Source organism: Oryctolagus cuniculus, chromosome 3 (genome assembly GCF_051225735.1).
Source record: "Oryctolagus cuniculus isolate XC-2025 breed Fujian yellow rabbit chromosome 3, ASM5122573v1, whole genome shotgun sequence".
NCBI lineage: Eukaryota > Metazoa > Chordata > Mammalia > Lagomorpha > Leporidae > Oryctolagus > Oryctolagus cuniculus.
This window is the reverse complement of record NC_142869.1, coordinates 120281537-120305260: the sequence shown is the minus strand read 5'-3', so window position 1 is coordinate 120305260 and position 23724 is coordinate 120281537. Positions and strand designations below refer to the sequence as shown.

Below are 23724 nucleotides of genomic sequence, written 5' to 3'. Positions count from 1 at the left end.
AGTCCGAGCTGCTCCCCACAGAGGAGAGCAGATGCATAGAATAAGTCTTAATTCGAGTAACTTAGTCTAGTCCGAATTGCTCCCCACAGTGGGAGAGCAGATGCATAGAATAAGTCTTAATTCCAGTAACTCAGTCTAGTCCGGATTGCTCCCCACAGATCCCCCTTTCTTTTTATTTTTTGGCGTTGATACGCGCCTGTCTTCGGTGTCCCGCGGCACACACTCTACTCTACTTGCTAGAGTTGCCACAGGCTCTTACAAGTCCTATCAATCAGGCAAACCGAATCCGGGTCCTCTCTTCGCCATGTTGTGAGGAGGTTTTTAGGCGCTGATGCGTGCCTGTATTCGGTGCCCTGCAGCGCATGCTCTGCTCTGCTAGAACTGCCTGCAGGTGTTTACAAAACCTATCAGGCAAACCGAATCCAAGCCTTCTCATTGCCGTATTGTGGGGGAGACTTATTAGTGTTGGTTTGTGCCTATCTTCGGTGACCTGCAGCTCATACTCTGGTCGAGCTTTGCTGGCGCTTACCGCCTTAAATCAGGCAGACCGAATCCAAGCCTTCTAATTGGCATGTTGAGGGGAGGCCTTATTTCTCTCTATTTCTCTATCTCCGGGCATTCCTATCTCTCCCATTTTACTTCTATCTGCCAACATTCCCATTTCTCTTTTACTTCTAAAACTTCTGTTTCTCTTATCCCCGCAGCTTCCCGGCACCTCGCCCCGCCGGCGGGTTCCCGGCTCTGCGCCGCTTCAGCCCGCGCGCCTCTCTCATCTGCGCAGCTTCCCGGCTTTGCGCGGCTCCGCGGTCTCCACGCTTAACCCTTTCGCGTCTGAACCACGGCCTACGCCAGCGTTCCCTATCTATTCACGCCCCGTGCTCTCTCTGCACGCGGCGGCTTCCGCGAGTAACACAGCGTAGCTTGCGTCTCCGCCACTAGGATTCAATCTAAGTTCCCCGGGCTAGCCTGGCGAATTCAACCCAGCGTACGTCTCCGCCCCACGATTTGGCTTCCCGTCCTTTGCTCCCCGGGCTAATCAGACGGATCCCAATCTGGCTTGCGTCTCAGCTTCTGGTTTTAACTTTTCGCCCCCTATTCCCGGGCTAACTTGAGAATCCCAAAGTGGCTTTCGTTTCCGCCTCGGCCTGCCCCCCGCGGCTTCAATTTCCCTAACAGTTTTCTCTACCCGGTATGTTTCCCCAAACTTTCCTCCAACGATATTCCTCCCTCATTTCTCCTGGCCTCTCCCCACAGTCCGCGTCCAAGTCTGTTTGTTCTAGCTTTCACTTTCGCTTTCGACCTTAGAGATTTCTCCCAGCTTCCCCCCGTAGTCCGTATCCGAGTCTATGCCTAGGCTTTCAATAGCTTCTTCCGGCACCCTTTTCGTCCGGCTTTTCCCTAGGCTGTTTGCTAGTCTCTCTCTCCGATATTTTCCCAATTCTTCCCGGTCTTTCCCTCCTAGGTTTCCTATCCGTTCTAGGTTTCCTATCCGAGTCACGGCACCATTATGTCGCTCCCCCTCTTCGTGGAGGAGCGACACAAGACCCTGCGCTGTTCTTTCGTGTCTGCTCGGCCCTCCCCGGGTTTGCTGCTGGTTCTTCCCGGGTTGGCTACTATCCCTTCCACCTCCGTGGAAGGGCAGTTCCCCCTGGCCGCATTCCCCACTTCCGCAGGGGAGCGGCACACCGCCGGCCGGCTCGTCTCGGGGGCTGCACAGGTTCCCTTAGATGTTCCCCATAGATGTTCCTGGTGCATGCCGTCTCTCTCCTCCTTTATAGTCCTCCTCCGCCAATCCCAACTCGGCTGCCCACACGCCGAGTACGCTGCTCTCCTCCAATCAGGAGCAAGTCCTACAGTTTATCAGTTGAACTGGAGGCAGCTGTGCAGAAGCTGTTTTCTCCTCTCCCAGCGCCATATTGTAGGAGAGCAGATGCATAGAATAAGTCTTAATTCCAGTAACTTAGTCTAGTCCGAGCTGCTCCCCACAGAGGAGAGCAGATGCATAGAATAAGTCTTAATTCGAGTAACTTAGTCTAGTCCGAATTGCTCCCCACAGTGGGAGAGCAGATGCATAGAATAAGTCTTAATTCCAGTAACTCAGTCTAGTCCGGATTGCTCCCCACATATATGTGTGTATTTGTGTATGTGTGTATGTATATGTGTGTGGTATGTGTATATGTATATATGTGTGTGCGTTTGTGCATGTGTGTGTGTATGGCATATATGTGTGTGTATATATATGTGTGTATTTGTGTATGTGTGTGTATATATGTGTGTACATTTGTGTATGTGTGTATGCATGTATATGCATGTGGTGTGTGTGTTTATATGAGAGGGTGTGGTAGAGTTTTGTGGTATGTGTGGCATATGGTGTTTTATGTGGGTGTTGTGCATGTACATGTGTGCTCTGTGGTTTTGTGTGTGTTGCATGTTTACATGAGTGCTGTATGTAAGGTGTGTTGTGTGTGTATGTGGCATTTGTGTGTATTGTGTGTGTCCTTCTTTCCCCTTCTCTGGAAATCAGTGACTTCCCGGGGTCGTCAGAGACAGCCCACAGGGTCCAAGGTCAAATGTAGCAGGCTGTGCACAGAGAGAAGCCAAGCGCCCCTGTGCTCGCGTCCAGATCCCTGGAGAGCATCCTGACCACAGCCCTGTCTGAATCCCTGTGTGAACCAGACAGACCACGTTCCAAGAGCAATCAGCGGCAGCGCTTCGAGACTCGCTAAAAAGATGCTATTTATACACGTGAAGCGCCGCAGACACAGCTTGCTGGAAAAAGCAGCCCAGACAAGGTGCTGCTGAGGCGTTAAAAAGGGGAGAGAATCCTGTGCAGCAAAGGCTGGCAGGGATCTGAGGTGAATGTGTGTGGCAGTGCAACTGTTATGTGGTCAGGAGGCACCGAGGGGCCACCCTGGTGACCACGGGACGGAGCTGGGAACCCTCCATCACCAACCCCGGGGGGCCCAGCAGAACATAAGCCAGCACTCTCCTCTAGGACTCACTTGATTTCTTCAGTGCCTTCTGCTTCATTTCTGGTTGCAGCCATCTGCCCCAAGAAGGCAAGATTTTAAAGGGGCAAGATGAGAGACACAGGGGACATTTTGGACATGGGAGTGGCTTAACCATTTTGGTGGGCCCCTGTTCTCCCAGTACCACCCTCATCCCTGCCTTTTAAAGTGTACTTGTGTATTCATTTATTACTTGAAAGGCAGAGCAACCAAAAGAGACAGAGAGAGATGCCAACCATCAGTTCGCTCCTCAAATGCCCACAACAGACAGGCCTGGGCCAGGCCAAAGCCAGGAGCCAGGGAGTCCCCTCTGGGTCTCCCATGTGGGTGGCAGGGACTCAAGTACTTGAGCCATCATCTGCTGCCTCCCAGGGCCCACGGGAGCAGGAAGCTGAGTCGGAAGCAGAATCAGCACTCAATCCCAGGCACTCTGATATGGGATTCAGTGGTTCCTACCCCTAACCCCTTCTCCCCTGCCTCTGCCAGTTCAGCAGGCTTTGCAGTATCTTCTCTTCTTCCCTCCCTATGCCATCAGGAGCGCTTGGTTCACAGGGGTCCAGGGGGTCTGCACTGAAGCCTGAGGGGAAGCTAGGAAGATCACTCCCTTGCTTGGTCCTGGAAAGCCGCAGAGCAGTGAAACTTCTTATACATTTCATCACTCATCTCCCAACCCAGCCAGCTGACTATGGCTCCTCTGTACTGTTTTTTTAAGATGTATTTATTGCCAGCGCCGTGGCTCAATAGGCTAATCCTCTGCCTTGCGGCGCCAGCACACCGGGTTCTAGTCCCGGTCGGGGCGCTGGATTCTGTCCTGGTTGCCCCTCTTCCAGGGCAGCTCTCTGCTGTGGCCAGGGAGTGCAGTGGAGGATGGCCCAAGTGCTCGGGCCTTGCACCCCATGGGAGACCAGGAGAAGCACCCGGCTCCTGCCTTCGGATCAGCACGGTACACTGGCCGCAGCGCGCCGGCCACGACGGCCATTGGAGGGTGAACCAAGGGCAAAAGGAAGACCTTTCTCTCTGTTTCTCTCTCTCACTGTTCACTCTGTCTGTCAAAAAAAAAATGTATTTATTTACTTGAAGGTAGAGTTACACAGAGAAAGGAGAAGAGGCAGAGAGAGAGGTCTTCCATCCGCTAGTTCACTCCCCAGTTGGCCGCAACAGCTGGAGCTGGGCCAATCCAAAGCCAGGAGCTTCTTCTGGGTCTCCCACGCAAGTGCAGGGGCCCAAGCACTTGGGCCATCTTCTACTGCTTTCCTAGGCCATAGCAGAGAGCTGGATCGGAAGTGGAGCTACGGGGACTCGAACCGGCACCCATTTGGGATGCCAGCACTGCAGGCAGCGGCTTTACCCGCTACACTACAGCGAAGGCCCCGGCTCCTCTGTACTTAACACATTCTTCCTTCACCAGGCAAAGGTTGGGAACATGCAATGGAAAGATACTGTGTATTTTCCATGACCGTTTTCAAGATGCGTTCCTCTCTGCCTTGGTACTCGGCAGCCTGCTGATCAGGGACAAGGAGCATAGGCGTTGTGCCTGGTCCCAGCAGTGTAGGGGTGGGCTGTCATGGGCCCTGACCTCACCTTTGCAGGCCCACGCTGCAGTCTGAGAGCCTGCGCAGGGAGCAGAGAGTCTGGGGCCAATGCTGGAGCTCCTGGCCCCAGCCCCATCTGCGCCGGTCAGAGGGAGGTGACTCAGAGGTTGGAAGGCTGCCCAGCGTTTCTGGATTCTGGAAGGAACTGACATGATGGCAGAGTTCTTCCAGTGGTGCTTTTCACGGGGTCCTGTGCTAAGAACCCACAGGCCCCAACAGTAGGTGCTCTGAGCTATGTCAAGGCCATAGTGATGGTGGGATTTTTTTTTAGTGGAAAAGTAGCTTGTGAAAGCAGTGAAAGATACAGATTAATGTTCTAGACATTAAACTTATTATTTCCTTTTTAAAGATTTACTTATTTATTTTTGAAAGAGTCACAGAGAGAGAGCAAAAAGAAGAGAGATTTTCCATCTGCTGGTGCACTCCCCAAATAGCACCAGTACTGGGCCAGGCCAAAGCCAGGAGCCGGGAACTTCATCCAGGTCTCCCACGTGGGTGCAGGGGCCCAAGCACTTGGGCCATCTTCTGCTTTCTCAGATGCGTTAGCTGGGAGCTGGATCAGAAGTGGAGCAGTTGGGACTTGAGCCTGCGACCAATTGAACACCAATGTTGCAGGCAGCGGCTTTACCCTCTATGCCACAGCGCCGGCCCCTATTATTTTAAAAGAGACAAACCTTAGGGAGTACTGGAATACTGTCAAAGATGCTGGACACGGGAGCCACACAGCCACTGGGTCTGGATCCCAGCCATGCCTCTCACGGTGACAAACTGACAGATGACCTAATTCTCCGTCCTTGGGTTTCTCATGTGTAAAATCAGAATTAGCACCTAGCCGCCGGATTTTCATGAGGACTAAAGGGAGTCCTGTGCATGAAGCACCTAATTAATTTACGGCCTGCCACACCGCCAGTGCCTGCCCAGTCAGTCGATGGGATGGATGAGTGGCTCTCTGGTAGGAAAACAAAGTCGGGTCGTCTGCTGTGGATGAGTCCATGTGTCTGCCCAGTGAGAGCCCAGGGACCCTTACAGTCCACCTGCAGAGCTGCCTGGTGCGGAGGCCAGAGACCCCTCTCTCTCTGGAGTTAGGAAAGTGCCTGCCCCGTTGGCCGTGAAAAGCCAGAACTCACAGTTCCAGGGCCCGGCTCAGTGGGCATTGTCTGGTCCCTGGAAGCATCTCGGCCCTTTCTTGGTAGAAATTAGGGAAATTAGGGTCACCTAGGCAGTGGTACAAGCAGGCAGATGAAAGTAAATCTGAGGTTGAGTGGATCTGAAGCACTCAGTATGATTGGTTTTTTTTTTTTTTTTTTTTTTTTTTTGACAGGCAGAGTGGACAGTGAGAGAGAGAGAGAGAGAAAGGTCTTCCTTTTCCATTGGTTCACTCTCCAATGGCCACCGCAGCCGGCGTACTGCAACTGGCACACCACGCTGATCCAAAGCCAGGAGCCAGGTGCTTCTCCTGGTCTCCCATGCGGGTGCAGGGCCCAAGCACCTGGGCCATCCTCCACTGCACTCCCTGGCCACAGCAGAGAGCTGCCCTGGAAGAGGGGCAACCAGGACAGAATCTGGCGCCCCGACCGGGACTAGAACCCGGTGTGCCAGCGCCACAGGCAGAGGATTAGCCTATTGAGCCGTGGCGCCAGCCATGATTGGTTTTTTATTATTCCAAAAGTAAGATGTGCTCATTAACAGATATTTTAGAGAAAAACATCACATACAATCTCACAGCCAGAAGCAATTTCTATTCACATCTTGGTGTATATTTGGCCAATCTTTCTTGTGTGTATAAATTTTTTTATGAATCAGATGGTGATCATAGCATATGTTTTGTTTCATGACAAAGTTTTCCCTCCACTCGATAATATATTGTGAGATTCTCTGGGTGTCATTAAATATTCCTCACCACATCTGTTCCGTTCTTTGACTTTTAACCTTTCTGTGGCTCAGACGTGTGTTATAAATAGCGAGTGGATTTTCAAGTCTGGTGTGATAACCGTTGGCTATCAGTGTAATTATTAACATTTGGCAGCTTCATAATCACTTCATTTGTCTCACCTGTTTTGAGTTGTGTTTTTTCTTTTTTTTTTTTTTTTGCCTTTTGGGGATTGGGGATTATGTTTTGTTTTCCTATTTTTCATCTTCTGCTAACTTGACATGTACACTCTTAGTATTATTTCACTGTCTATGCTACAGATGATACCATGCAGCCAGCCCTTTTTTTTAGGGTTGATTTATTTATTTGAGAGGCAGAATTACACAGAGAGATATCTTCCTTCTGCTGGCTTACTCCTCAAATGGCCACCATGGCCAGGGGCTGGGCTGATCCAAATCCAGGAGCCAGGAGCTTCTTCCAGGTCTCCCATGTGGGTGCAGGGGCCCAAGCACTTGTGCCATCTTCTACTGCTATCCCCCTGGGATAGCAGAGAGCTGGATCGAAGTGGAGCAGCTGGGTCTTGAACCAGCGCCTATATGGGATGCTGGTGCTGCAGGTGGCAGTTTAACCCACTACACCACAGCGCCAGCCCTAGCCATAGCTTTTAAAAGCCTAGCATATAAGCTAGTACCTTTAGCATTTTCCCAGTGTGTTTACTCCCTCCTGACCTACAGGCCATTGTTATATATTTTAATTCAGCAACACATCGTTGTTTGTAGTCAGTGATCATTTGTGCTTCCTCATATGTTTGCATTTACATTGATCATTTCTTCCTGAATCTCCACCTTCCTACCTGGGATCTCCTTCTTCCCATCAGGATAAACAGGACTGGTATTTTCCTTAAGGGCTATCTGCGGAGGCTCGCGCTGTGCTGCACCTGCAATGCTGGCATCCCTTTGAGATAGTTAAAAGTCTTGTTCGGCCTCTCACTCAGTCTGCTTTCTCAAGAATTAGTCTCTTTTTTTCTCCCAGGAAGAGGCAGCCACAGCACCTGGCTTCCCTGCCCGAACCCCTGCGTCCGGACCCTGATCGCTCTTGGTGTGTCTGTAGTGCTCTCGTTTCTGGAAGCATTTGTTGATATTTGTCTGGCTGCTCTCTCTCAGGGAATTCTTTGACTTGTAGACTGCGTTCCCAGAAGCAGAAACGCTGCCTGTGTTACTGTGTTTCTTTCAGTCCTTTGATTCTCGATGTAGCCTATAAGGGTGAGTCTCCCACATTTTGTCTGTTATTCCAGAAATAACCTCCTAGACTGCCTTCACTGTCTACTCGTACAGTCAGTACTACCAAAAATAGAGTTGGGTGTGTGGGGATTTCGTGGGATGTATATCCAAGAAGGTAGTGCCGGGCTGTGGGGAATCAGGTGTGAGTTTATTATTTACTTTAATTAAGTACTATCATGCAACTTTTCCAAGTTGTTGCATCAACATACCCTCTGCAACAGTAGGAAAATGCCTGTTCCCCTATACAGGGGACGCTCCGGCTTTCTCATTTCTCAAAGTCTAATGGTTATAAAGTGATGATGGTCTTAACAATTTTTATTTCTTTCTTTCTTTATTTTGACAGGCAGAGTTAGACAGTGAGAGAGAGAGACAGAGAGAAAGGTCTTCCTTTTTCCGTTGGTTCACCCTCCAAGTGGCTGCCACGGCTGGCACGCTGCGGCCAGTGCGCTGCGCCGATCCAAAGTCAGGAGCCAGGTGCTTCCTCCTGGTCTCCCATGGGGTGCAGGGCCCAAGCACTTGGGCCATCCTCCACTGCACTCCCGGGCCACAGCAGAGAGCTGGCCTGGAAGAGGGGCAACCGGGACAGAATCTGGCGCCCCGACTGGGACTAGAACCCAGGGTGCCGGCACCGCAGGCGGAGGATTAACCAAGTGAGCCACAGCACCAGCCCCGACCCTCTTTTCTTTAACAAAGTTGACTTATCGATTTGTGGTCTTTTATTTTACATATATGTTTACATAATATTTACATAAACATCATACAGTAAGTTTCTCAAAAAACACTTAACATTTTTTTTTATCAAGCGTGCGTTAACCTTATAGATTGCTTGGTAAATAAGTAATGTGTTTAAGTTCTCTCATCTGAGAGCCTTAACTTGTTCTCTAACTATGTGTAGCATTTCCGTTAGTAGAGTTTCAAACTGTTCTCTATAGAGAGCTTAGTTAGTTCTTTTGATTAGGTTGGGCCAATGTTGTGGCCCAGTGAGTTAAGCTGCCCTGCGGCCCCAGCACCCCATAGTGACATGCTGGTTTGAGTCCCGGCTGCTCCACTTCTGGTCCAGCTCTATGCTAATGTGCCTGGGAAAAGCAGCAGAGGATGGCCCAAGTGCTTGGGCCCCTGCACCCATGTGGGAGACCCGGAAGAAGCTCCTGGCTCTGGGCTCCTGGCTTTGACCTGGCCCAGCCCCAGCCACTGTAGCCATTTGAGCAGGGAATCTGTCTCTATCCCTTCCCTCTCCCCCCATCCCTGACACCTTGCCTTTCAAATAAGTAAATTAAATAAAGAAATTTTTAAAAGAATAAAACAAATACTTTAAAAACTCTAGAAAATGTATTTAAAGGGAAGAAGTTTTAAAAAAGACAGGGACAGAGACAGATCATCCATCTCTTTACTGGTTCACTCCCCAGCTATCTACGAAACTAGGGCTGAGCAGGTGGAACTACACCCAGGTCTCCCACTTGGGTGACGGGGACCCAAGTACTTGAGGCATCTCATGCTGCCACCCAAAATGCATATTAGTAGGAAGCCAGATCAGAAGCCAAGCAAAACTTGAAAAACAGGCACTGCAATGTAGGATTTAGACCTCCCAACTGCAATTTAAGTGTCCCTCTAAGCTGGCACCGTGGCTCACTAGGCTAATCCTCTGCCTTGCGGCGCTGGCACACCTGGTTCAAATCCCGGTTGGGGCGCCAGATTCTGTCCCAGTTGCCCCTCTTCCAGGCCAGCTCTCTGCTGTGGCCCGGGAGGGCAGTGGAGGATGGCCCAAGTACTTGGGCCCTGCACCCACATGGGAGACCAGGAGAAGCACCTGGCTCCTGGCTTCAGATTGGCACGGTGCGCCGGTCACAGCGTGCCAGCCGCAGCAGCCACTGAGGGGTGAACCAACAGAAAAGGAAGACCTTTCTCTCTGTCTCTAACTGTCCACTCTGCCTGTCAAAAATAAAAAAAAAAATTTTTTAAAGTGCCCTTCTAGATATTTTAAGGGTTTTGTTGTTGTTCAGATCATTCTGCATTGTCAGTGCTATCATTTCATTGTATTTTCTAGCAGATGATTGTTACTGGTATAGAAAGACAATTTCAACTACCTTGCTGAACTCTTGCATCTTCAGAGTTTGTGTGATGCTACTGTTCTGTACTTTTTTTCCTGGATATGTGACTGGCTCGTTTCTAAATAATGACATTCATCCTTATCCTTTTACTTTTTTAAAAGATTTTATTTATTTGAAAGGTAGAGCTACAGATAGAGGGAGAGACAAAGAGAGAGTTCTTCATCCACTGGTGCACTCCCCAAATGGCTGCAATGGCCAGAGCTGAGCCAATCCAAAGCCAGAAGCCAGGAGCTTCTTCTGGGTCTCTCATGCAGGTGCAGGGGCCCAAGGACCTGGCTGTCTTCCACTGCTTTCCCAGGCCATAGCAGAGAGCTGGATGGGAAGAGGAGCAGCTGGGACTCAAACCAACCCCCAGATGGGATGCCAGCACCAAGGCAGAGGCTTAGTGTACTATGCCACAGCGCCGGCCCCTTTCCTTATGCTTTTGGTTTCTCCTGTGTTAGACAGCATGGCTAAGACTTCCTGGCAAGTGGTAGCAGGGATGATGAGCATCCTGGTTGCCTGTCTTAAAGAGAACACATCCTAACTTTCTCCATTGATTGCAGAGTCATCCACTGGACGACTTCAGATCCCCTTTAGATTCTGGCAGGTAACCTTTGGCCGGGTTAAAAATTCCTTTGCAGACCCACCAGTTCCAGTCCTAGTTCTCCAAGGTTGAAGCTGAGTAACAAGCACATACACTATAGTCTCTGCTTCCGGATATTGTCCATTCTGTAATGCTTGTCTTGCAGAAAGAAATTTGTTCCAACATGATTGCTGGATTAGTTAATACAATTTTTTAAAGAATTATTTTATTTATTTGAAAGAGTTACAGAGAGAGGTAGAGCCAGAGAGAGAGAGAGAGAGAGAGTCTTCCATCCACTGGTTCATTCCCAAAAGACTGCAAGGGCCAGAGCTGAGCCGATCTGAAGCCAGGAGCCGGGAGCTTCTTCCGGGTCTCCCATGCAGGTGCAGGGGCCCAAGGACTTGGGCCATCTTCCACTGCTTTCCTAGGCCTTAGCAGAGAGCTGGGTTGGAAGAGGAGCAGCCAGGACTTGAACCAACGCCCATATGGGATGCTGGCACTGCAAGCTGGGACTTTAACCCGCTATGCCACAGCACCAGCCCTAGTTAATACAATTTGAGTGTAACATGGGAAGCAGGATACACAGCAGACTCATAGAATGGCAGATGCCCTAAACAGCACTCTGGCATCAGAATCAGCCCTTCAGGCATTCAGATCTGGCTAAAAAGCCCATGAGAGCATGGAAAGCCAAGACACTCTGGCAAAAAACAACAACAACAACAACAACAACAACAACACCTAAATGAAAGATCTCTGTAGTGAGATCCCAGTGGAAAGAACGGGCCATCAAAGAAGGAGGTACCTTTCTCTGAAGGGAGGAGAGAACTTCCACTTTGACCATGGCCTTGTCTAAATATGATCAGAGTCAGTGAACTCAGGGGGCTTCCATAGCCTTGGCAGCTCATGACAAGAGCCTAGGGTGATTACTGATGCCATAAACAAGAGTGTCAATTGTTAAATCAACAATGGGAGTCACTGTGCACCTACTCCCAATGTAGGAGCGCTGTCATTAATGTGTTGTACTATGCAAATTAATGGTAAAACTAGTCTTCAAACAGTACTTTATACTTTGTGTCTGTGTGGGTGCAAACTGTTGAAATCTTTACTTAGTATATACCAAGTTGATCTTCTGTATATAAAGATAATTGAAAATGAATCTTGATGAAGAATGGGATGGGAGAGGGAGTGGGAGATGGGATAGTTTGTGGGTGGGAGGGAGGTTATGGGGGGAAAAGCCGCTATAAACCAAAAGTTGTGCTTTCAAAATTTATATTTATTAAATAAAAGTTTAAAAAAATTATCAACTTAAAAAAAAGCAGTTTGAGTGTAATGCAGATTTCATGTTGGCCTGGGTGCAGTTTCATCCACAAACTCCAGTAGGTGCACGCAAGAACCGCACCCCACTGTGAGTTGTTTTGCCTAGGAGAACACAGGCACACACGTTGGGCAGCTGCCAGCTACCTCAGTTGCCTGCATGTGTCATAAGCCCTGGCCACCACGTTGGGGTCACAACTCCTCTCTGATTTGGATAACCTCCCTTCCACTGTTTCCCAAGCTGGAGCCTTTCCTATGCCCACTTCTATAGCAAATCACAGATCTTCTTCATAATAAAGTTTCATTGTAGTACTGGTGTTCTTTCCTAAACTTTTCACGTGAAAGAGTGTGCTACCATTCTTTAGAGGAATAGACTTTAGTTTTTGAGCAATGTTAGGTTTATGGGGAAAAAAAAAACTGTACAGGTAGCACAGAGTTCCCATGCATTCCTTCTCCCTGCATCCAGTTTCCCCTGTTATTATTTATTTATTTATTTATTTGAAAGGCAGATGTACAGAGAGAGAGAGAGGGAGAGATGGTGATAGAGGTCTTCCATCCACTGGTTTCAATGTCCAGAGCTGGGCCGATCTGAAGCCAGGTGCCAGGAGCTTCTTCCAGGTCTCCCACCTGGGTGCAGGGACCCAAGCACCTGGGCCATCTTTCCCAGGAGCATTAGCAGGGAGCTGGATCAGAAGTGGAACAGCCAGGACTCAAACTGGCGCCCTTATTGGATGCCGGTACTACAGATGGAGGCTTAAGCTGCTACATCACAGCACTAGCCTCCTCTCCTGTTATTAACATGTTGTTAGTGTCATGCCTTGGTTACAACTGATGAGCCAGTGTTCATACGTTATTATTAACCAAAGTCCATAGTTTGCAGGAGGGTTATATATTCTTTGAGCTTTGACAAATGTATAATGTCACGTGTCTACCATTTCAGTGTCATACAAAGTGATTTCACTGGCCTTAGATCTGGGTTCCACCCCTTCACCTCAACCCTTGGGCAACCACCCGTTTTTCTTACAGTCTTCATAGCTTTCTGCCTTTCCCATAATGTCATGTGGTTGGACGCACACAGTACTTTTCACATGGGTTTCTCTCGCCGACTGGTATGCATTGAAACTTCCTGCACGTCTATTCATGGCTTCACGGCTGGTTGCTGAATAAGTCCCCATTCTCTGCATGGACCGAGTTTGTTTATGCATTTACCAACAGGATAAAGGCATTTTGGTTGCTTCCAAGTTTTGGCAATTATGAATAAAGCTGCTCTAAACACTCATGGGCAGGTTTTTTGTGTGGACATATTTTCAACTCATTTGGGTGCATACCAAGAAGTATGATTGCTGGGTCGTATGGTGCGAGTATCCGTATGTTTGATTTTGTAAGAAACTGACAATCTGTCTTCCAAAGTGGCTGTGCTGTTCTGTGCTCCTCCCAGCATCGATCGTGAGCTCGTGTTGTCTACGTCCTTGCCAGTGTTTGGTGTTGTCAGGGTTTTGGATTTAACCGTTATAATCATTGTGTAGTGTATCTCATCCCTAATATCGTGGGATGTGGAGCATCTTTTCATACGCTTCTGTGTCATCTGAATATCTTCTCTGGGGAGGCATCTGTTCAGATCTTTTGCCCATTTTTAAATTGGATAGTTTTCTTATTACTGAGTTTGAGGAGTTCTTTGTATATTTTTGTACACTGGTCCTGTATATGTGTTTTGCAAATCATCCCCTTCCCATTCTCTGGCTTTTCTTTGCACTCTCTTAATGTGCTGCCATTTGTAATAACTCCTTTCTTTTCAGAAAAAATTGTTGCAAACCACATTTTTAAAAATATTTATTTGAATGTCAGAATAACAGAGAAAGAGGGCGATGGGGGGAGAGAGAGAAAAAGAGAGAGGGTGACAGCAAGATCGATCTTCCATCGGCTAATTCTCAAATGGCCACAACAGCCAGAGCTGGGCCAGGCCAAAGCCAGGAGCCTGGAACTCCACCCTGGTCTCCCACATGGGTGGCAGGTCTCCAAGCACTTGGGCCACCATCTGCTGCCTTCCCAGATGCATTAGCAGGGACCTGGATCAGAAGCACAGCAGCTGGGATTCCAGCTGGCACTCCTGTGTAGGACGCTGGCGTTACAAGTGGCTAATCGGCTGCTCTGCCACAACGCCTGCCCTACACACCACATTTTCAAGTGTTGTCTCCCCACCCCCTGGACCCTAATCCTTTGGTTTTTGTTGGATGAATTTTAGGAATGCATTTATTGCATTATAGCTGAACTAACTATATTTGGGATTTTCCATAAAATATTTTAATTTTTTAATAAAAATATAAAAGAAAATTTTCTGTTGCTAAATGTTTGGGTTGGGGGGAGTTGTTTGCTTTTGTAGCTAGGCATTAAACTTTTTTTAAAGAATTATGTATTTGAAAGAGAGAGAGAGGGAGAGACAGAGATAGATCCTCCATCTTCTGGTTCACTCCCCAGATGGCCACAATGGCCAGGGCTGAGCCAGGCCAAAGCCAGGAGCCTGGAACTCCCTGTGGGTCTCCCATATGGGTGGCAGGTACCAAGCACTTGGGCAATCAGCCACTGTCTTCCCTGGCACATTGGCAGAGCAGCCAGGACTCGAACTGGCACTACCATAGGAGATGCTACTGTCATAAGCGACAGCTTAACCTGCAACCCAGCAACGCCAGCCCAGGAATTCTTTATGCTTTTTTTTTATGTTTAGTCAGACTTTGAAGGTTAGTTTGGCAGTATCCAATAAAGGTGAAGTTGGCTCCCTGTCTATTTTAACTAAACTCCTCAGTATGTGCAGGAGGTGACAGCTGCTCACTGATCAATGCTTCAGGGTTTGGTTAGGAAAAGGAAAAAAAGCAAACTGTAGGATACTTGCCATCAGATAGGACATATGTGCATCTGCAAGACACAGATACTAGTGTCTGCAGCTTTGTGTATATACAGGTCTAGCAATATCATAGATAAACGAGAATACACAGAGCACTCTAAGTACCGGCGTGCCCTGCCCCACAGCTGGGCTATGTGTGAGAACTGTCACCGCAGGTGGTTTTGTCATTGTGCAGGTGTCGAGTGTGTACTTCTGCAACCTAAGATGCTTGTGATGTCCTGGGGTGACACCATCTCAGGGGACTCCTCCTTGACTCCAATGGATGACTGTTACAGCCATCGACCTCCTGAGAGAAACTTGGGGTGCTGGCATGAGGGGCGGGGCTTCAGCCTACCTGTAATATTTTGGGGTATCCGTAGCAAATGTGGCAAAATCTTGGCTCTTGCTCAGTCTCTGTCAGGACTACAGGAATACTTTCTTTCCCACTTCCTGTTCTGTATGCCCAGTTTTCTTTCATTGAGTTTATACTTATTGAGCATTTACTAAATGTTGGGTTCTGTTCCGGGTACTTGGGATTCGGTAGTGGATGAGGCACACACAGTACCTGGTCTTCTTGGATTTTACGGAGCTTAAATTGTTTCCAGATTTTAAAATGAGTGCTTGAGCTCGTTTTTCAAATAGATGAACTCGGGAGCTCTTCCCGTTCTAACACTCTGATTGAAATCCATCCTTTTTGGTTCCTCCTTATTCCTGAAAGTGGGCACTTGTGGTTCTTTTGTGTGTACTTTAAAGTGGCAGGGAGGAAAGTCCACCACTTGCTACAAGATCAGCCTCCTCTGATTGGATGGACAGCCTGAAGCAGCTGTCAGTCTGCCCCCTGCATTAGTTTTTTATTTTTTTCAACATGGTTGGTTTAGCTCTTTAGTTCTGCTAGCCCTGTAGTTGCCCTGTGCATCATGTTTTCATGAATGAACAAGTGTGAGCTTTAAGGGTTGCATTGGATGATAGATACTTCTGTGCTCTGACTTAGTCCGAAGACATCAGAGAGCAACAAGCCAGGAACCCTCCTCTGAGCTCCACAGCATCCTCACAGCACAGACAGCACTGGTGATGGGAGCCTTGCTCATGGGACATGCGCTGTTCTGTCTCACTCACCAGCTCTCTGTGGTGGATGGCGGGCTAGGGAGTCAAGGGCCATGTAGCCGGGGGTCCAGGTCATGCTGTGAGACACTACCACTGTGATTTCCACTCCACAGGGATTTTGTACCAAGTGAAATGGTAGGCGTGGAAATTCCTGGCTCATTACCACCTCTGGTAATGAGCCAGAGAAACTGGGTGCCAGTTTCTCTCTTCCTCCTTGGGTAGCAGAGCCGTCTCTCATCATTGCTGCAGTATTCTCTGCTGCTCTTCCAAGCAGCATCCTGGCCAAGGCAGGCATACTCAGCAAGCCCTGGTTGATGGGCACGTGCGTGCTACATTGGGTTCCCAGCAGCACTGGGCCAAGTTGCCTGTGGGCAGGTGCATGAGAACATTCTGGAAACTTGTCTAGACAGACTCGCGGGGTCAGTGAGAAGGCTGATGGCCCAGCCTGCCTCTGAGACTTGAGTGGCGCTCATGTCAGCATTGGGATAATCTTTTCTGATGTCTGACTGAGCCAGCGGTCTGCCTTGCTTTGGACAGTATGTGACAGCAGTTGCTAGAACAATACTAAATTGCAAAAACATTGAGGAGAAAGATCACATTGGACAGCCTCGCCTAGATACTCAAACCTCAGCACAGCCGTGTATCCATCAGCTGATGACTTCGGAGCAGTCCTTTGGGAAGCAGGCTTTGGTGAAATTGATGGGCTTAATTAAAAAGAATTTCACTAGGATACCTGCGCAGTAATGACTTGGAAATATTTGTACAGGGACACACAAGAACTTTTTGCTGAAACAGGACTTTGTAAAACCCCAAGGGCTTGAGAAGCCAAGGGATCATCTTTGCCAGAAAATGGCCATGGAGGAGGAGTCTTTAGCCTGCAGAGCCCCCAAACACTCCCCACCCTGGGGCCAGACTCACCTCTGGGGGAATTGGGGTGGGTGCAGTGTAGGATCGTAGGATTTGGGTCCACCTTGGGAATCAAGGTGTATTTTCTGTGTCTGTTTTGTTTGGTTTTTGCTGACACATTACTGTCAATAATTTATGAGGTACAATGTGATGGTTTTTTTGTGTGTGTGAAAGATTGATTTATTGATTTATTTGAAAGGCAGAGCTACAGAGAGAGGGAGAGACAGAGAAAGAGAGAGAAGTCTTCCATCCACTGATTCACTCTCCAAATGGCCACAACAGCCAGGGCTGAGCCAGGCTGAAGCCAGGAGCCAGAAATTCCATCCTGGTCTCCTACATGCGTGACAAGGGTCTAATTACTTGGGCTATCATCCCCTTCTTTCTCAGACACATTAGTAGAGAGCTAGATTGGAAATGAAGCAACCAGGATACGAACCAGCGTCCGTATGGGATGCTGGTGGTGCAGGCGACAGCTTAACCCACTATGCCACAATGCTGACCTCTCATTGTGATTTCTTTACACATGTATGCAATGTGTAAGGATCAAACCAGGGTAGTTAGCATATCCATCACTTCAAACATTTATCAGTGAAACATTCAAAATCCTCTCTTCTGGCTGTTTTGTCACGTACAGCACATTGTGCTTAACTGTAGTCACCCAACAGACAGAACACCAAAGCCTCTTCCTCCTAACTGTAACTTCTTACTTGTTGATCCCTGGACCCACACACTACTAACAGAACATTCCACGGAATAGCCAGAGAATACACATTCTCCTCCAACAGAATGTAGAATATTCTCAGCACAGATCATAGAGCAAGTCGCAAAGCAAGTCTCGTTTTTTGAAAGATTGAAATCACATCAAGTATATTTTCTCATCATCATGCAATAAAACTAGGAATTAGGACCATGAATATTCCAAGATTCACGGTAGGTGTCTAAAATGGGGGATAATATGCCATGATTCATTCTTACCGTAGATGCTAGCAGTCGCAGCATGCAACTTTCTCTCTTTCCATATTTATCGAGAATGTTCACATTCTCACTTAAAGGAAGCACTATATTGATGCTCTTCAGTGTATTCAAATTACCAACATTGCTGTTCTTGTGCTTTGGGGCCATTATTATGAAAAATAAAAATTACTTGAGCACAGAACCAGGATACATGGCAAACAGATTGATATACAAATTAGAACTTGTGAATTGTTCTGGAATTTTCCCATTTAATATTTTGGTGGCTTTTTAAAGATTTATTTATTTATTTGAAAAGCAGAGTTACAGAGAGGAAGACACACACACACACACACACACACACACACACACAGATCTTATATCCACGGGTCTCTCCCCAAATGGCTGCAACAGCTGAGGCTGGGCCAGGCTGTAGTTAGAAGCCAAGAGCTTCTTCCGGGTCTCCCATGTGGGTGCAGGGGCCCAAGTACTTGGACCATCTTCTTCTGCTTTCCCAGGCACAATAGCAGGGATCTGGATCGGAAGTGGAGCAGCCAGGACTCAAACCGGTGCCCATATGGGATGCTGGCATCACAGGCAGCACCTAGCCCACTGTACCATGATGCCAGCCCCTCTTTTATGTATTTTTTCCATTTAATATTTTTGGGTTCTGACAGAAGGTAACCAAAATCACGGAACACAAACCTTCAGATAAAAAGAAACTACTGTATGATGCAAAAATCATTTTGCATCAATTTCTCAAGAAATGAATACCAAGTTTACAATCCCTAATGAATTAATGGAACCAATCTATAATATTGTCTGCTAATGTCACCAAAATGACATCCAGACAGTTATGATCTTCTGGTGAAACAGCACCCTCATCAAGTGTTCCTGCCCCAAATAATTTGAACCTGTGTCTGACTGAGCCTCTAGATCTAAATGTTAATTCAGAGGAAAAGCAATAGCACATGAATATGCGAAGTGACACCACAGTGATAAGATCAGCAACACCCAGACTTTGGCAGCTCCACAAATAAGTCAGTTTCCTAGTAGAATAAATTGTAAAAATAAATAAAATGGATGAATGCTGAAACTGCATCCTTGCAGAGCCCTATAGCTTAGCAGTGTCAGGGGCATTTCTGCCGTAGAAATCAAATTCCTGGGGACAGAGCTGTGGCATGGTGGATTAAGCTGCCATCTGCAATGCTGGCATCCTGCATAGGCACTGGTTCAAATCCTGACTGCCCCACTTCCGATCCAGCTCCCTATTAATGGCCTGAGAAAGCAGCAGAGGATGGCCCAAGTGTTTGGCCCCTGCCACCCATGCAGGAGACCCAGAAGAAGCTCCTGGCTCCTGGGTTTGGCCTGATGCAGTCCCAGCCATTGTGACCATTTTGGAAGAGAACCAGCAGATGGAAGATCTCTCTCTGTGTCTCTCCTTTCTCTCTCTGTAACTGTGTCTTTCAAATAAAATAAATAAATCTTCTAAAACATTCAAATTCATATTTGTGCAGCTCAAGCAGATTCTAGGGTGGACAGTATTTTCAAGTTAATTTTTTTTACTTTTTTTTAAGATTTATTTGAAAGGCAGAATGACAGAGAGAGAAAGGAAACAGAGAGCTCTTCTGTTTGCTAGTTCACTGCCCAAGTGGCCGTAACAGCTAGGGCTAGGCAAAATCAGGGCTGAGAGCCAGGAGCCAGGAACTTCTTCCTGGTCTCCCATATGTTTAGCAGGGGCCCAAGGACTTGGGCTATCCTCTGCTGTCTTCCCAGGTGCATTAGCAGGGAGCTGGATTGGAAGAGAATAGCTGGGACTTGAACCAGCACTCCAAAAAACCCCATGCCAGTGTCACAGACAGTGGTTTAACACATGGCACCACAGCACTGTCTCCTCAAATTAATTTTAGACAAGTCTTCAGAAAGAAAAAAAAAAAGTGGGTAAAATAATAGAGCAGAGAGTAGAAGTATATACTTATGTTGGAAACTATGCAACTTGAAGCCAGAAAACTCAGCTTCTGTGTCATCCATGACCTGTAGAATTTCTCTATACAAAATTAAGGAAAAAGCATAATTCACAAAACAGAGGAGTAAATAAAAATGTTTGTTGACAACATGCTGAGTGAAATAAGCCAGTCCCAAAGGGACAAATGTTATATGTTCTACCTGATCTGTGACAACTAACTGAGTACCTAAAAGGAAACCTGATCAATGACTTGATCAACCCTTGTCCTGACTGTTGAGGAAAAGCTATTTTATTATTTTTGGTATTTTATTTTCTATTTAATACCATTGGTTGAACTTTTTACTTAACTCAGATGTTTTAACTTTATTTAAGTGTTTAAATCCAATCAAAAAATGATCCCTGTTAAAAATAAGAGTGGCGGGGGGCACCATGGCTTACCTTGGTTAATCCTCCGCCTGCAGAGCGGCATCCCATATGGACACTGGGTTCTAGTCCCAGTTGCTCTTCTTCCAGTCCAGCTTTCTGCTGTGGTCTGGGAGGGCAGTGGAGGATGGCCCAAGTGCTTAGGATTCTGCACCCACATGGGAGATTGGGAAGAAGCATCTGGCTCCCAGCTTCATATCGGTGCAGTGCTGGTTGTGGCGGCCATTTGGGGGGGGGGGTGAACCAATGGAAGGAAGGCCTTTCTCTCTGTCTCTCTCTCTGTCTATAACTCTATCTGTCAAATAAATTTAAAAAAAAAATAAGAGTGTGAATAAGAGAGGGAGGCAATGTACGGTTCAGCACACGTTCCCTTGGACTTACCCCTAAGGGTAAAGCTAAAAATCTGCCATGGGACTCCAAATCCCATTAAGTGGGCAGGTAGCAATGCCATCTTACTAGTTAAAGTGATCAGTTTAAGTTCATAACTGATCATAAAGATAGGATTAAGTGTCAAAGAGATCACCTAAATAAGACCAAGTGTCTGCTAAAAATAATTGATAGGATTAAAAAGAAAAAAAAAAAACAAGAATTAAAAAGGAGAGAATGATCCAACATGGGAAGCAGGACAACAGCAGACTCATAGAATGACAAATGCCATAAACAGCACTCTGGCCTCAGGATCAGCCCTTAAGGCATTCGGATCTGGCTAAAAAGCCCGTGAGAGCATTTCAGGCATGGAAAGCCAAGACACTGTGGCAAAAATGAATGAAATGAAAGATCTCTGTAGTGAGATCCCAGTGGAAAGAATGGGCCATCAAAGAAGAAGGTACCTTTCTCTGAAGTGAGGAGTGAGCTTCCACTTTGATTATGGCTTTGTCTAAATAATTTCGGAGTTTGTGGACTCAAGAGGCTTCCATAGCCCTGGCAGCTCATGACAACAGCCTCAGGAGATTACTGACGTCATAAATAAGAGTGTCAATTGTTAAATCAACAACAGGAGTCACTGTGCACTTGCTCCTTATCTAGGATGTCTGTCCTTAATGTGTTCTACTATGAGAATTAACAGTAAAACTAGTCTTCAAACAGTACTTCATATTTTATGTGTCTGTGGGTGCAAACTGTTGAAATCTTTACTTAGTATAGAGTTAATCTTCTGTATCTAGAGATAATTAAAAATGAACCTTAATGAAGAATGGGATGGGAGAGGGAGTAGGAGGTGGAATGGTTTGGGGGTAGGAGGGTGGATATAGGTGGAAGAAATGCTATAATCCAAAAGTTGTACTTATGACATTTATATTTATTAAATAAAAGCTTTCTATTAAAAAAGTTTGTTGAATCCTAATCTGAAAGATTTAGATAGCATTTTCTTGATGGTTAAGAAACAATAAGGTACTTTCGACTTTGTTTTTTCAGTTCTCTGCCTTCCAATGTCAGCCTGCTAACCCCACCCCAGGTTATTCTGTGTCACCGGTGTTCAAGCCCAGGAATTTTATGGGATCCATTTTGACGAGGAGAGAGAAATAGCCTTGAGCAAGTCTGCTTTATCTGTCTTAAAAGATATGTGCATTTGAACAGACGGGCTCAGAGTTGATAGGAAAAGGGATGGCAGCAAAAGCAAAGCAAAATGCAATTTCTGGAAGGTCTGTGCATTTCCAGCAAGGTTACAGAACTTGAGCTCCTTGAATGTCAAGACCTGAAGCCACAATGGTGCTCTTAACATCCACTGTAGTGGTCTCCAGTGGCTTCTGCCAACATTGGTCAACTCCAGTTGGTCAGGAACCTGTTGGAGCTGAAGTGGAGCAGGGGCAGGAATGGAAAGGTGGCCGGAATGGCAGCAGGCTTAGGAGGCCATGGTGAGGACTTGGGCTTTCACCCCGTTAGCTGGGAGCCCTTGCAGATCTTGGGCAGAGGAGTGGTGATCTTACCAAAGACCTCGCTGGCTATCGTGTGGAGGAGGACAAAGGCTCAGACAGAGCTGTGTGTCACTCCACAGATGGGAGCTGCAGAAGGGGTCAGTGGTGGAGGGATGAGCATAGTTGGATTCAGGACAATAAAGACAGAGAAATGGACAGGGCCTATGAGGACACAGCAGAGCCAAGGATAGCTCCACGAGTTGGGTTCTGAGCAAGTGACAGAAGGTAGTCGTCAGGTGTTGCGATCTGGACCCCTGTGGGCTGAGCAAGTGTGGGTTGTAGCCAGGTTTCAGCTTGGGGCAGATGAAAGTCAAGGTGCCTTCCAGGCGCCCCAGCTGGCGATGGAAACGCAGTTCCCTGGGTGGTGGTGCAGGGGTGGGGGGGCAGGTATCCATTCCCCTGACAGCATGTGACAGTTTGCATTTCAGTTCTTGTTTATTTAACCGCCATGGGAAGCAGTGATGGCAGGACAATAATATCCAAATATCCGAATGTGACCCCAAGCCTGGCTGTGTCAGGCAGAAGATTAACTCCCAGGGAAATCGTAGTGGAGTCACCTGTTCCTGCAGAATCAAGGGCAGAAGGCCGTTGTGCAGTTGACTGTGGCTGGGATTTCATCCCCACGTTCCGGATTCGAGGCAGATATAGAATCCACCATCCTCAGGACCCATGAACAACTGTTCTGATCTGAGAAACTGTAACCATTGTGAACAAATTGATTGAATAACCAGCCCCAGCTGTTACGGGGCGCTCGTGACCAACAGGATGTCCAGTTACTAAATGCTGCTGCTCAGGACTGACAGCTTCAGAAGGAGGGGGCACGAGGGGACTCCCGGCAGCATTTGTGTAAGAGGGAAGTGGCTCCTTCAAGAGTAGTGCAAAACCTAAGGCCCCCACAGTCCTTCCCATCTGCAGTGGTCATCCCTCTATCCACAGCGGACAGGGGACAGCACCCTCTGCAGATTCCCAAATCCAGGGTTGCTCAAACCCCTTCTGTAAAATGCCGTAGCTCATACGTAGAACCTGTGCAGAGCTTTGTGTCCATTTGAGTTTTGCTGTGGTTTTCATTTTTTCATTTCCTTGGTGACCGTGGTAGTGACCGTATTTTCACATGTTTGGTGATTTCTATATCTTTTAAAAAATATCTTTAAATGTATTTAGTTGAGAGGCAGAGAAGGAGACAGCAAGCTGCAATTAGATGGTTTACTCCCCCCAGATACCTGCAATGGCTGGGACAGAGCGCTGTCGGCTAAGGCTGAGGGCTAGGAACTCTCCAGGTCTCCCACGTGGGTGGCAGGAATCCAATCACTGGAGTCATCACCACTGCCCGACAGGGTCTGCATTAGCAGGAGGCTGGATCAGGAGCCAGATGTGGGTATCAACCTCAGATGCTCTGGTATAGGGTACAGGCATCTTAATGAGCATCCAAACCATAGGCCAAATAGCTGCCCACACCCCCTACCCATGAATTTTTTTGTGTGTTTTAGCATTTATTTCTTTTTTTATTTTTCCATAAGCACTCCAAGTTTAGGTCAGTGAGAAATTATTTTATTTTATTTTATTTATTTATTTTTTTTGACAGACAGACTGGACAGTGAGAGAGAGAGACAGAGAGAAAGGTCTTCCTTTGCCGTTGATTCACCCTCCAATGGCCGCCGCGGCCAGTGCGCTGCAGCCAGTGCACCACGCTGATCCGATGGCAGGAGCCAGGTACTTATCCTAGTCTCCCATGGGGTGCAGGGCCCAAGCACTTGGGTCATCCTCCACTGCACTCCCTGGCCACAGCAGAGAGCTGGCCTGGAAGAGAGGCAACCGGGACAGAATCCTGTGCCCCGACCGGGACTAG

The 23724-nt window shown here is 47.5% G+C and overlaps 1 protein-coding gene across 2 annotated transcripts in view; it reads left to right on the top strand.

Moving 5' to 3' along the window:
- ARHGEF4 (Rho guanine nucleotide exchange factor 4) overlaps positions 1–23724 on the top strand; it is a 215650-nt gene that overhangs the window by 160968 nt on the left and 30958 nt on the right. The window lies entirely within an intron of this gene.